The 14,220-nt window shown below is 38.6% G+C and overlaps 1 long non-coding RNA gene across 1 annotated transcript; it reads right to left on the reverse strand.

The window, feature by feature from the left end:
- Positions 1 to 2,405: 2,405 nt before the first annotated feature.
- LOC117502757 lies at positions 2,406 to 13,672 on the reverse strand. The gene is made up of 3 exons (XR_004558399.1): positions 13,660 to 13,672; positions 11,914 to 11,915; positions 2,406 to 2,490 (listed from the first exon to the last, which is right to left on the reverse strand). It is a non-coding gene; the product is annotated as an uncharacterized LOC117502757 (long non-coding RNA).
- Positions 13,673 to 14,220: the final 548 nt, after the last annotated feature.

Consider the following 14,220-nt stretch of genomic DNA (forward strand, 5'->3'; position numbering starts at 1 on the left):
AGTAATTTTTTTTTTTTTTTGCAGAATTTAAACTAACATTTCTGACTATTAAAGTTATCAATCTGAATTTCTGCATAAAATTTTCAACATTATTCTCCATGTGTTGTCCATTTATTTCAGAGTTTTTGACCTTTTTCATAATCAAAATTTCATTTAATTTTATGAAAATTAAATCAAATTTAAATTTGATTTAATTTCATGAAAAATAAATCAAATTTCATAAAATGTAAATTTTATTTAATTATGAAAGTTAAATAAAATTTCTGAAATTTTATTAAAATCTTAAGAAATTTTTAATTTATTTTACACTTTACAGGAAGAAAATTCTTTTGTTGTTGTTTTTTTATTGCACACTATGTTTGAATCAGATTGATATATATCGACAATAAATTAAGGAATTCATAAATTCTGATCTCAAATGAGAGGTATAGAGTTCTTAACTTCGGCGATCAGGGGAATTGTCTTGTATTATCCTGCCATTATACAGTGTGAAGTGTGGAAGGGTCCAAATGTGTGAGAGTTTTATACAAATGAAGCAAAACAGGACATGTTGTTGGCAATTTGGTTGGAAATTAGTTCTCAGAAACTAGGCTGCACATAAACCTCCCACCTTCTGTCACTTTTGTGTGTTTCGCTGACTTAGTGTGCAAATGAGAAAACGTCACACTCGGGTCCCTGTAGAAACATGGCGGATGGGTTGGGGGGTGTGGTCAGCAATTGTGATGATATGATACTAATATTACGGAGAAAAAGGTTTACGATACAATGTGAACTTCATTATAAATCACGAGAACCAACAACCAACCAATGTACGTCATGCTGCCCTCACGCTGCCTTCACTCTGATTGACAGTCACCATGTTTCATTGCATGCATTTGCATAACATAGACTTCTCATCTATTTTGGCCTCGCCTCGCTGGCGGCATAGCAACCACTACTCTCTTGTCACTGTAAAACACCTACTCTGACTGAAAATGAATGACAGCTGGTCGCTTTGCCTCTGTCTCTTGTAGCTAATGTGACAAAGGGGCGATGCCACGCTTGACAGCATTGTAAACAGTGCCTTCAGAGCACTCTCTGCTGGTCAAATTATGCAATGGAGTAGTGCAAAGTATAATTTTATGAAGTAAAAATAATTTTTTTTGCAGAATTTAAACTAACATTTCTGACTATTAAAGTCATCAATCTGAATTTGGAGCGAATTTCTGCATAAAATTTTATTTAATATGATGGCTGTGTATACTGGCTGGAGTATTTGATTAAAATTCCTAATTTACATTTTTCAACATTATCCTCTAAGTGTTGTCCATTTAGTTTGGTGTATATGACCTTTTTGATAATCAAAATTTAATTGAATTTTATGAAAATTAAATAAAATTCCCTAAAATTTAAATTTGATTGAATTTTATAAAATAAATAAAATTTCATGAAAGTTAAATAAAATTTCATAAAATGTAAATTTGATTTAAGTTTATGAAAGTTGAATAAAATTTTAATTTTCTGAAATTTTATTAAAATCTTATGAAACACTTTTTGCAGGAAGAAAATTCTTTTTGTGTGTTTTTTTTTTTTGCACACTATGTTTGAATCAGATTGATATATATCAACAATAAATTAATGCATTCATAAATTCCGATCCCAAATGAGAGGTATTGAGTTCTTGACTTCGGCGAAAAGGGGAATTGTAAGCCCCATTTGCTTTTCTGCTTGTTTTGTCTTATATTATCCTGCCATTATATTGTGTGAAGTGCACAAGGGTCCAAATGTGTGGGAGTTTTACACAAATGAAGCAAAACAGGACATGTTGTTGGCGATTTAGTTGGAAATTAGTTCTCAGAAACTAGGCTGCACATAAACCTCCGACAAATTTCCTGTGCAAAGTAATTCAGCCGATGAGGCGATGATTATGAAAAAGGTCATAAAGTCCAAAATAAATGGACAACACTTGGAGCATAATGTTGAAAAATGTAAATTAGGAATTTTAATCAAATACTCCAGCCAGTACACACATTCAGACCAGCACCAGAAATAAGACAGTTAATGTGATTATAGTCGGAACAGCTTTGTCAGTCCGTAGTTATCTGTAATTTAATAGCTGATTGTTATCAATCATCCACAGTTGGTTTGTGCTGCATGAAAGTCTATTCCATCAGTTAATTAATTCTTTACAGCTATCTGAGGGCAGCAGAACAGATATGTGTGATAAATCTACAGAGTCAAAGTGGAGACTCTCTGTGTTTGGCCGTTTTGCACAGTTTGTAATTGTAATTAAGTGTATCTGGGCACAACTACACAGTAGTGTTAAATTTATGGTGAAGCAACTTAATTGTTGCAATGGAAGGGAGTGATTGAGTGCACGTGCGCCTTCGAGTGACTGCGAAAACTGCATGTAATCATGTTAGGGATAATTTTGTGTGTGTGTGTGTGTGTGTGTGTCCTGCGTTCATGTCTGTGTCTTGGAGTTAGGGTCCTGTCCCCTGTCATTGTTTGCTGTCTGTGTGTCCTTTAGTGGGTCATCCTTGGTCTTTGTCCTTGGTCTCTCTCCTGCGTCTGTGTTCTGTCCTCCGTCTGGGTTTTGTCTCCCGTACGTGTCCCTCTGGTTCCGGTACTCTTTGTTGTTTTTCTGTTTTTCTTCCTGGACTCAGTTTTTGGATATGGTTCATTTCTCTTTGTCGTTAGATTTATGATTGTTCCTTTTCATGTGTTTGTCTTCGTGTTTGCCAGTTCTACACCTCTGAGTTCCGCATGGCTTTCCTTTTTGAGTTCATTGGGTTTTGTTCCATTCTCATTGTTACTTGATCGCTTCTTTTTATGTGTTAGTTATTAAAGATGTTAATCTTGTGAGTATTCCCTTATGTTACACTGTTTACACTTTTGAGTTCTATGATTGTTTTTCTTTTGTGTGTTTAGATCTATATTTTGGTTCTGTGTGTGTGTGTTTTTTTAACATCTTTCTTGAGGTTTAATTATGTTTTGTCCTTTACTCACCCTCTGATGCTTAGTTTTTTGCCACCTTTTTGTTGTCACTTGACCTTTGGCTTTTTTACACACCTGTCTTTCATTTTCTCATCAGTTCATTTTGCATTTAAGTCACACCTTATGTTCCTGTCTGGCCCATGAATGCATTGGAATCCCTCAGGGAGGAATTGTAGTATTTTCTTGGTTTGTCTACTGCCAGCTTTGGAATATGAATATATACAGGGTGACCCCAAAAAACCAGAACCCATAAAAATTGTAATAACTCCTACAAAGGTCCAGAAAATTTCTTGACGTTTTCTGAACTTAAACTTCAGTCTGTATACAATCATTTCCCAAAGTTTCAGTTATCTTGGTCCCTTTGCATAAAAGTTATATTCTTTCAAAATTATGCTCCAAATGGAATAATTTGTTGGTGAAATAGGCCTCCAGGCAAAATGTCTTTTGGTTGACCAAGACATGTTGTGGAAGATGATTCCAATAGTCTTCTGGAACATTTAAATTTCCCAATTTTTATGGGTTGTTTTTTTTTTGGGGGGGGGGGGGGGGGGGGGGGGGGGGGGGGGGGGGGGGCTAGAGTCACCCTGTACATTGAGGTAAAACTTCAACTGTCTTTTGGTCTCTTCATAAAACTCTCTGACACAGCTGAAAATGTCCAAAATATGTCCGAACCCTAAGTCCCGCAATCACGGCATTCCAAGTTCAAGATCTCGATTGATTGTTTGGAAGAGATTGCGCTGTTATATTTTGCAAAATGTTGGTGAGATCAGCTCTCATATAGAAGGTTAAGGCCACCTGCAACCTATTCTCCATGCACATATGGAATTGTGACAGGAAGGGCATCCGGTGTAAAACTTGTGCCAAATCAACATGTTTATCCATAGTGGATCTGCAGTGGCAGCTGTGAGCTAAATAGGTGCAGCCAGAAAACAGCAAGTTTAAAGACGTTTTTAGTATAGTACTGCTCAATTTTACAAATAAGGTTAGACAAAAGTTTGGGGGGGAAAAATGAAATGTAAAGCAAAGCAAAATGAAAATAGGCTATTCACTGTGATACAGGTTCTCCTTCAATCTGCCTCACTACCTTTAGTAATGAATATGATTATTTCTGTTTTGGCTTATTTTTTTCCAGATTATTTTCAGATGAAACGAAGTGTGTAAAAATGAATTGAAAGGGAAAGCAATCTTGACAGCAATACGATACGTTAACGATTCAGTGAATTTGCGATCGGGAATTGTGTCGGATAAATTTCCCCAGTTTCTATCCGCCGTTCTGCTTCTGCATGCAAAGCAGAAGTTAGCGACAGAGCCCCGTGTCTCCGGGCGTAACGCTCGGATTTTTATTTAACAGTCACATTGTGAGGACACTCCTTTGGGGTTATGCTGCTGATGCAGAGTCGAACAAACACAAATATGAAAGTGGAAAATGTAATCCCCCATCAACTCATTTATATGGTAGATGAGCCACAGTTTTTATTTTTTTTTATTTTTTTTTAAATATTAATGCTGTCTTGAACCTGATATCAGAGATAGAATTCAAAATTACAATCCCCTTAGTCAGACTTTGGTTTAAATTTTGTTCTTAATTTAATCCTTAAAGCTACAGCATGGAGGATTTAGGGGCATTTATTTTATTTACTTTACTTTATTAAATTTATTTATTTATTAGCAAAAATGGAATATTGCATTCAAAAACATCTGTTCATTAGTGTATTTTTACCTACAACAATAAATAGATGTTTTTATCAGCCCTTCTTATCTGTATTGGAGGGGATCTCCCTCGTGTAGGCTGCCATGTTGTACCGCCATGTTGCTACAGTAGCCCAAAAGGGACATACTCACTTTGCCTTTTGTATTTTGTGGCATGGCCAAAGTTGGAGTTGTTGTCCATTCGGTTGCTCTCGTTTTGTTCGGGGTCACCACAGCGGATATAGCCAGATCTGCATTGGCATTTGGCACAAATTTTACACTGGATGTGTGGCATGGCCAAAGACTGAAGAAAAACACAGAGCAACCAGTTGTTGTCCACTGCTCCCCCACGCAACAGCACTAGGTGGCGCTAAACCCTGCACCTCATAGCTTTAATGTAGTTTAAAGATTGTTATACCACAACAGTCATTAATAGACTGATGTTATAAACTGAATGCACATGCTCAGCGGTGCGTAAATCTCACGCGGCAAAGTGTTATTCCATGATTGCGACAGTATAGTGTGAAGTGAGTGTTATCAACCAGAAAGATGGTTGATCCAAATGCAGGGTACAAAGTAAGTCTACCAATTTCATAGACTTCTCAAGACCCCTAAAGTACACCGAGATGTATGGATTCAGGCGATAAGACGTAATGACTGAATGCAGAACCCAAATGCCAACTTTGTATTGAGGAAAATGATTGTCACATTGGGAACACGTTTAAGTAATTTTGTCAACCCTTCTTTGGGCAAGGTACGGACATTTGCCACAGTGGTATCCCTAGATTCAGCCATGTCCATGTACCTTATGCGAAGCGACGTTTCACGCGAGTGACTTCCAGAGAACTTGCCTCACATGCACCAAATAATGCAAATAATGCAACAACGATCTATAAAATAAAAAGAAGAGGTCCTCAATATTGTATCTTGAGTTTACTGTGATAAAACTATTCTCATGCTCTTTCCTGTGGTGGCGGACTGATGAGAAGGAGAGGGGGAGAGAGAGAGAAAAGTACAGATGTGGAGAATTGTTGAAGTGCTTTCAAAGGTGAGCAGGATCTGCAGTAAGCGTGTCTTCATCCACCCGCAGGAGCTGCCATCTACTTTTTATTTGCAACATTTCACTTTTTAGATTTTTATTGATGCTCGTGCTGACTGCTGAATTTGATGGACTGCACAAGCCACAGTTTCACTTGTTAAAGTCTCCCCTTTTTTTGTGTGCGGCAGTGAGTTTTTTTTTCTCACAGCAGGCGTTTGACTGCCAGTAGAGCAGAAGCACTTTAAGAAGAGCATACAGTTTAGATTTTCTTTTTTTCTTTTTTTTTTTTTTTTACACTTTTGCTGACTAGACTTGTTGCTTTTGGCACAAAATTCCTGCTTTTTCCAGGTCAGTGGATCACGGTGTGTATTGTCAGCTCAAATTAATACCATCGCACATAGACATCATCCATAATTTTTCTGAAGGCGCATTTGAAGCTCAAGTGGGTTTGCTTTGGGTTTAACTTGGCACTGTCTGAATCCACCCTGGGTAAAGGGATGGAGCGGGCGAGACCCAGTTGAGACAAAAGAAGCCCAAATACATCCACTTATTTTGAAGTTACCAGGCGAGCTAAGGCTAACAGGCTAACTTTATTTCCAGCGTTTAACGCGTGCTTGTGCAAAATGGGTGGCGGTATTCATAACTGGTGCTTTGGGTGCTGATATTAAAAACTACAATTGGTAAATTGCCTTAATAACTGTGGCACTAACATTGCAGCTCAAGTCATCAAGCTACAGATACTTGCTAATTAGTGCTAACAGTGCTACACACAAGTAAAATTATGCTAAGATGTCACTCAACGGAAATACTCAATTGCAAACTTCTGCGTTGGCCCTTTAGAACAATTAACCACAAAACGAACCATATTATCTGAGATATTTATAATAAAATGTTCACAGCTGAGTCGCCTTCAGTTAGCAACCATTGCTAGCAGGGCCCTGGACCCAGCACACTAGCTATCACTCTAACCATGTCCCTTATATTCCACATTTTTTTTTAGCAATATTCCTAGAGTATCTTTGTTTTACTACACTACTATATTGATAATATGACATATAATATGATGTAAATACACTTTGGACCATTAGATCTATGTGATGTCATAAAGCAAGAGTGCTGTAAGGCCAAATCAAACAACTATCAACATTTGCTGAACTCTTCTTCTTCTTCTTCTTGACCCACTGACCATTTATTGACATTTATTTATTTCATTATTTAATTTATTTTTATTTTTGCAGTAGGTTTGGTACCTATTAGTGCTAACATGCTGTGGTTCCAGGTTTCCAGAACTAGATGGCTCACTTGAAAAGACACATCACAAACCCCTGGCAGTACATTTGTGAAGACACATATTAAATTTCAAACTGTTGTGTGATCGCTTTGGACCTTCCAGACTACATTACTTTCCTGTCACTCCAAAAGTGTCAGGCTGTTGAAATTACTTTTTGGAGTATAAATAAACATTATTTGTACAGAAGTCTCAATTAAGAAATAAATGAAAGAAGAGGGTGAGGATAAGTGATGGGAGACTATTTTTGCACACTGTCTGTGTTCAAAATTAACATTTTTATTCCCCCCTTTCTGTCTTGTTTTGAACCATCTGGCTTTTATTTATTTCAAGACGTATTTGTGTCTGGCAAATAACAAACTGTGATCATTCTGTTCCCGCAGTCCGTCTGGCCGAAATGTGACAAGCATGACGTCTTATGTCTGGTGTCTGTGTTTTTTGTCCGCGTTACTGGTTATGATAAAAAAAACAGATTTTTCATCTTCGCCGGGAGACATCGCCGTCAACACAGACAGTTGGCGTAACGGGCAGACAAAGATCCTTGTTCTCTGTTGCTTTTCCAATTTCCCCTCTGCCCCATCAGCGCTAAGCTTTTCCCCACAAAGCACACAACCACCGCTATCAGTTCAGCCGGGTAATAATTTCTTCTTTTCAACAGGATATTCGCAATTGCCGCCACAAAGCTGGTCTCATCCAGAGGAGATGAAAACTTTTCACTAAATACAAGGCTTTCACAGATAAATATCCTTTTGTCTGCAAGATGGTGTGCGGGTCGCTCGGACACAGAAGATAAACAAAATTTCATTTCAAAGGAAAGTGGGTGAAAAAGGATCATATAAAACAAATACAGTCACCTTCTGATGTTCTGTTGTTTTTGTCACGTCAACTTTGGAAAGACGATAATAAATTTTCAGAAACAGCTGGATAAAGTATTGTCAGTAGTAACAACAGCAATGCATCTAGTAATACGCTCATGTTGATGTATGCTAGCTAGCTAGCTAGCTAGCTAGCTAACTACTGTGGCCTACTCCTGTACATACTTATGGCAGTGGGTGCCCCTTAAGAATAAGACGTTTATTCAAATTAACTTAGCTTAACAAGAAGTTAACTTAATTAACAAGAACTTTATTCAAATTAATTAGCATACCCCTTTAACACCAAAAATAAGGAAGTATATGTACTTTCAGTTTACTTATGTACTTACAGGTGAGCCCCGTTAACTCACGTGAGTTGGGGTCCACAAAATCAGACCGCAAGTTATCTGAAACTGCGAGTTAATAAAGTTTACAAAAAAAATAGTAATCAAAATTTTTGACGTCCACAAATTGACCGTGAGTAAAGTTGAATCGCGACTTACGCATGCGTGAATTAACAGGGTTTACCTGTATTAGGCATCTACTTAACAGATTATAGTATGCTTTCTTAATACTGACAAGTATATCAAAACAGAAAATCCAAGTATACTTGGTCTAAACTGACAGTTATCCTTATAGTTGTGTATACTTGTCGCTATAAGGTCTAAGTGTCTTGAGGTAATACATTAATCATTGGCTGCAAGACTGGAGTTCATGCTCTTAAGAGTTAAGGAAGTGGGCTAGTAAGGAAAGGATCCTTGTTTCAAATCTTGATCAGATTGGAAAATCACTAAAGTATCTTGGGTAAGTGTACTTTTATAAGCTAAAAGTTAGGCTACAAGTATATAGCTACTACCTATAAGTTCACTTGCACTGTTCAGTAAGTAGTGGACAGAACAAATACATTCCCTTCATGTAATTATGTTCACTTATTGCTGGCTAATAGCTGTGCAAGCTAGCTACCTATCTACTCGATACTATACTTGTCATGTCAGTTTATGGCAGCAGCGCTCATAGCTACCTTCAGTTGATATTAGAAAGTTCTACCCTATGGGATTATAAATTAATCTATATACAGATCAACAGTATCCATTGTGGCAAGGAAGGTTGTCTCTTGATTGTTTCCTGGATGGGATATCTATGTCCAAGGTCGATCAAAAGGCACCTGTGCATGGGTTTATTTAACATGGGGATGTTAGATCCTTAGCCTGGTCCAATGGCTGGATAATCCCAGACTATCGGGGTCTGGGGACCTGCTGCTGCCTTTACCTGCCGTCACAGCCATTGGGTTACAAGCCATCACCGAGTGCGCCCAATCCACCATTGAGGACTTCTTGTTTCACCAGAGCCCCATTAGCTATCTTCGTTTTCTTGGTTCCTGTTGGGCCTGCATGGTTGTAGCAGCCATGGGGCACTTAAGGGCACCCAACCTATTTCACCCCAACAGGATATGCCCTACTTGAGACAGATTAATAGAATTTGTTAGATGATGGAATTTATTGAAATGTGTGACATGGCCATAATGCAAGTACAAGGCCTGAGTCTCCCAAGCTGTACAAAGGAATGCTCTGGAAGACATTCAGCCATTGTGTTTGGTCTGTGGTTGGTGTTCAAATCTCACAGCCCTATAGTAAGACCAGACGTGTCTGGAACCCTAAAGACTTGGACTTTTTGTTCTCTTACAAAAGTATCTGTACCAATGAACACCTCTGTCCAGCAACCTGGTGCCCAGATCCAAACCTGAGCAGCTGGAACATCCTTTCTCTCAGCAAGGATGAAAAACAGGAAGGAAAACAATCAGGAACTTAAAGGACTAGAGTAGTCTGGGAACTTTCATAAGCCTGACTAGGTATATTCTAACGTTCTACCTGAGGGCCAGTTCAGCAAATAATTAAAGTAAGTGTGCACATATAGGGCTTGAGCTCACGTTACGAGCACAAGGCAAAGATAGGTACGAGATTAACCCCTAAACCCATTTAATGACTGGACTTAGTTATGACCAGGGTGTATATTCCCGTTTAAACTGTGCAGCATTTAATTCCAAATCATGTCAAATGAACGTGACAGCAGCAAAAGGTCCGCGTCATATTTTTGCTCCAGGTCTTTCTTCAGTGCAGGTGACTGTGGGGTGGGGAGCGGGATCCAACAGTATTTACAGTATATGGAAGCTTGACTGTACCCTGACATGTTTGCTCCAGGCTACGGCAGGTTTATTGTTTGGCAGACTGCGTGTTTTGTGCGATACTGTGTTTTCACCCGCCTACTTGTGTGTACATTCCATGTTGGAGTGTGTCAGAGTGGTGATGTGTGAAGCGGTGCTGCTGGAGTAGTAATGAGCTGCCGAGCTGTGCCTCAGCATTTCTCATGAAGTCTTCCCTGTGATCACTTCTCCATCTAATCCTCGTCGGCCAGGTTGCTAGCGCCCTGTCTTCCATTAGTACCGCCACTATCTCATGCGGAGGAACGTTCACATTAACTCTCTCCTGACTGGATTAATAAAAGCCGCCATCCCGCCGTGGGGCTTTGCATGTATTACCGCGCTAACACACCTCTTGCGAAATACAATGCACATTCTGCACTGCTTATGGAGTCCGATGTGCCGATGTGGGGAAAAAAAAGACACTTTTGTATATATGTGCAGCAACATCTATATATTTGGATTCCGCCCATGTGTCGGATCAGATTGCATGGCGATTCAGATTAAGTTGCGTGCTTTCTGGCACCGCCGCGTTGCCTCATCCTTATGCCATGTATCTGCGGTTTCCGGTGTCCTTCTTTCCAGCTGAATTATTCATGTGCCACAAGCCACAGCTCATATCTGCCGAGGCAGCAGCCTCTCTGTGTTATGAGCCTGCAGTAATGTGACTTTATGGAGACCAAAGCCCCTTTTCTGGAGAATCCAATCCCACATTCTTTACTCCCTCTCTGCCAGGTTCACCCTCTACTATTCCTCCTTTACCTCTCTGCTCCACTTCTCAATCCCTTCCTCTATTGCTTCCTCTCCAAATGCCTCCTCCTACTTGCTGATTTTATAAGGATGGACACTTCATATATTTTGCTTACAGTTTTTGCTTTCCACAGTCACTCTAAATATTCCACTCACCTTTCCTGCGCTGTATATTTTCTTTGAAGCTCGCATCCTCCTCAATGTTTCTTCACCAACACTCCCAGTTACCCATAATGCCCCTCTGTGTGCTGTTCTTCATGACAGGATGGATTCTAAATGTGTGATTTTTTTTTTTTTTTTTGTAAATAAGTCACAGGACCTCCTAAACTCCTAAACTACCCCTGCCACTGTGTATATTCTGGAAAATTCTGTAATATTCCTGTCTTGTTGACATACACTGATTTTTGTAAACCCCCGCCCCCTTTTTTAATGTGTCCCTTTTACTGTATTCTAGGATACGGTGACATTATTACATTTAGAGCACTTGATTGTAATTTGCCTCTGTCAAAACAGGCTCCCTTTAAACAAATTTCCACCCTTGACTGAGTGAGTAAAACCGTCTGATGAATGATTATGATGATTGCTGACCTTGGTCCTGATCTGGACCTTTGATCACAAGCATTGACATTTGATCCTGGTTGCTAAACTTTGATCCTGATAAACCTCAGTCCTGATTGTTGATTATTCTTACTGAATTTTAATTGTGAACATTGACATTTAGTTCTGATTACTGGTATTTGTTCCTGAAAACTGAACGCTCAGTCTGATTGCTGAACTTTGATCCTGATTGCCGATCTTTGATCCTGATCTTACATTTTGAAGGCAATCATTGAATTCTGATCTTAATTAGAGCTTAGGTGCTGGTTGTTGAACTAGGATCATAACTGATGAACTTTAATTGTGAGCATTGACATTTGATTGATCGAGCGTTGATCTGCATCTTTGATGCAAATAACCGAATTTGTGCCTAACCATTAAATATGACTGCTAACTGAAATCTGACATTTGGTAGTAAGTCCTTTGATCCCTCATCACATGCTGTTAATAGTTATTGCTGGTTTTTGATCTTGTAATCCAGATCAAAAGTCAACTGGACTCTTTGCAACTCGTATCTTTTTACTTCTTCATCAATTTCACCAAGTTGCACATTTTCTACTGATTCAGGATATTGCCTCAGACCAACATTTGCTGCATTCAGCTTTGAGGGGCACAGGCGACACTGCTGATCCCCAAAAGACCCTGAATTATTCAGAGTTTACCTCCTTTGCTTTATATTCCAACTGTAAATGGAATGTTGAGGAGAAACTGAGTCATTTTTGGGACCTGTTAGAGAGGGGAAAATACAATAACTGGGATTTATAATTAAAAATGTCTTTATTAATCTCTTCAGCATACTAATAGTACTGCTTACAAATGCCAGTAGATTAATATTTGTGGAAAGCTTGTCTCCTCCCGGAAAAAAAAAAAAAAAAAATAGGACATTTTACAGTGATGCAATTGGCAGAAAAATGCTGCAAAACCACAAAATTGCCTAAAGATTTCAATGAACACCTTGAAAAGGGCATTGAATTTTAAAGTCCTTCTCTCTAATTTGTCTGTAGAATAGCAAGTGATTTGACTGATGGCTTTTAGACCCATTTAGCTATTGTTTAGCTATGGTAACAGGCTCTTTATTCCATGTTGGGAAAAAAAAGTTTGTTTATTGTGGTACAAAGGTCTGGTGTCCATTTTGTGTCAAAATGGGAACAATGGTGCCAAAAGCCATCATTCGTTTCTGTTTGTTTAATAATTCTAAATTGTTGTACAGTTTATTTACATATTTAACATGACAAACGTTAATCCAAGGAGCTCACTTAGTGTTCCTGAATTACTGATTTTGGGGGTGTTGGAACAGCCAAAAGACAAAGAAGAAGGTTTATCTATGGGGGGATACTTAGTATAAGTTGTTAAAAATGCTTTGCTTGTAAAGGAAAATAAAATTGCACCTATTTTTTTGTTTTATCAACTCTTTCATTTGGAATTTTTCTACATTGTACAGTGTACTTTTTACAGCTGATGTATTATTTAAGTTCATTCTGTTTAGTGGTTTGATTCCTGGGAAAGCCTTATCTAATTATCAAGAATGACAAAAATGTGATTTATGTATGTATTTATTTATTTTTGGTATATACGTCACGGGACATGTCCCAAGGGCTCTCAAACTAGTTAAAAAATGCATCTTCTACTCCAGAAAATACCATCCTTGGAGGAACTGGTTGAATGTAACACTCATGGTTACTGTTTACTATTACATGGTAATATTAATGGTTACTTTTACTATATAAACACTAATAAGAAGTAATGTATGCTTTCTTTGTATTTGTCACATGACCTTCGTCAGTTGATGTCATTGACTGGTCAAACTCAACATCATAGCTGTTTAACTCAAACAGTTCCGAGCCAATGTGGATTAAATATGATGGAAGAGTTGTGCGTTGGGTGGCATGGTGGCTTAGTGGTTAGCATTGTTGCCTCACAGAAAGGTCATGGGATCGCTTCCTAATTGGACATTTCTGTGTGGCGTTTGCGTGTTCTCCCCATGTTTGCATGGGTTCTCTCCAGCCCCCCGTGACCCTGAATTGGAAAAAGCTGATATAGAAAACAGATGGAGATGGATGGAGTTGTGTGTTAGTCAAAGATACAGTTGTCACCCCCCCCCCCCACCCCTTATAAAAAGTTGATTATGTGTCAAAGCCACAAAAACACCATGTGACATCACAAAGGATTCATTTGCAACCTTTGTGGTTAATGCAAGGCTTCTTTTTAAAAAATTCTGCAGCATAAATGACTCTTTCATTCCATGTGCTGAGGAGTAATAAGCCTTTACATCCAGGTATGTCATTTAGGTAGAACTTGCATAAAAACACCTATATATCATCAACTGTGATGGAAAGGAATCCATTTATTTCCCTGTGATAATCTAAAGCGAATTGTTCCAACAAAAGCGTCTTTATTTCTGCGTTGGTGCCCTTGACTTACCTGTGCAAGCTCGAGCTATTATTCCTGTTCTAGCGACTCATTTGTCTGCAGGAGTGCTGTACGCATTCACAAGTCACAGAAACATCTTCACTGCATTTGGTGGATTGTCACAGACAGAGCGAGGGGTCGTCAGAAATAATTAGTTTGTTACATTCTGTCAGACCAGTAATGGAAATCAAGACTCAACATCTTGTTATGTGATAATTGATCAATCCAGTCAGAGAAGATAACATCTAATTTACTAATGGAGGCTGATTAAACAGTACACCTCAGAGCGGGGGGGCTCGTCTTACACACCTGAGCTTTTTATAAACTGCTTGGGCACTTTGCTCATAGAAACTCTCTTTCCTCATTTATTAGAAAAATATCCATCAGTCCATCATGTTGCTTTCAATAAGACAAATTTCCC

Source organism: Thalassophryne amazonica, chromosome 21, assembly GCF_902500255.1.
Source record: "Thalassophryne amazonica chromosome 21, fThaAma1.1, whole genome shotgun sequence".
Classification (NCBI taxonomy): domain Eukaryota; kingdom Metazoa; phylum Chordata; class Actinopteri; order Batrachoidiformes; family Batrachoididae; genus Thalassophryne; species Thalassophryne amazonica.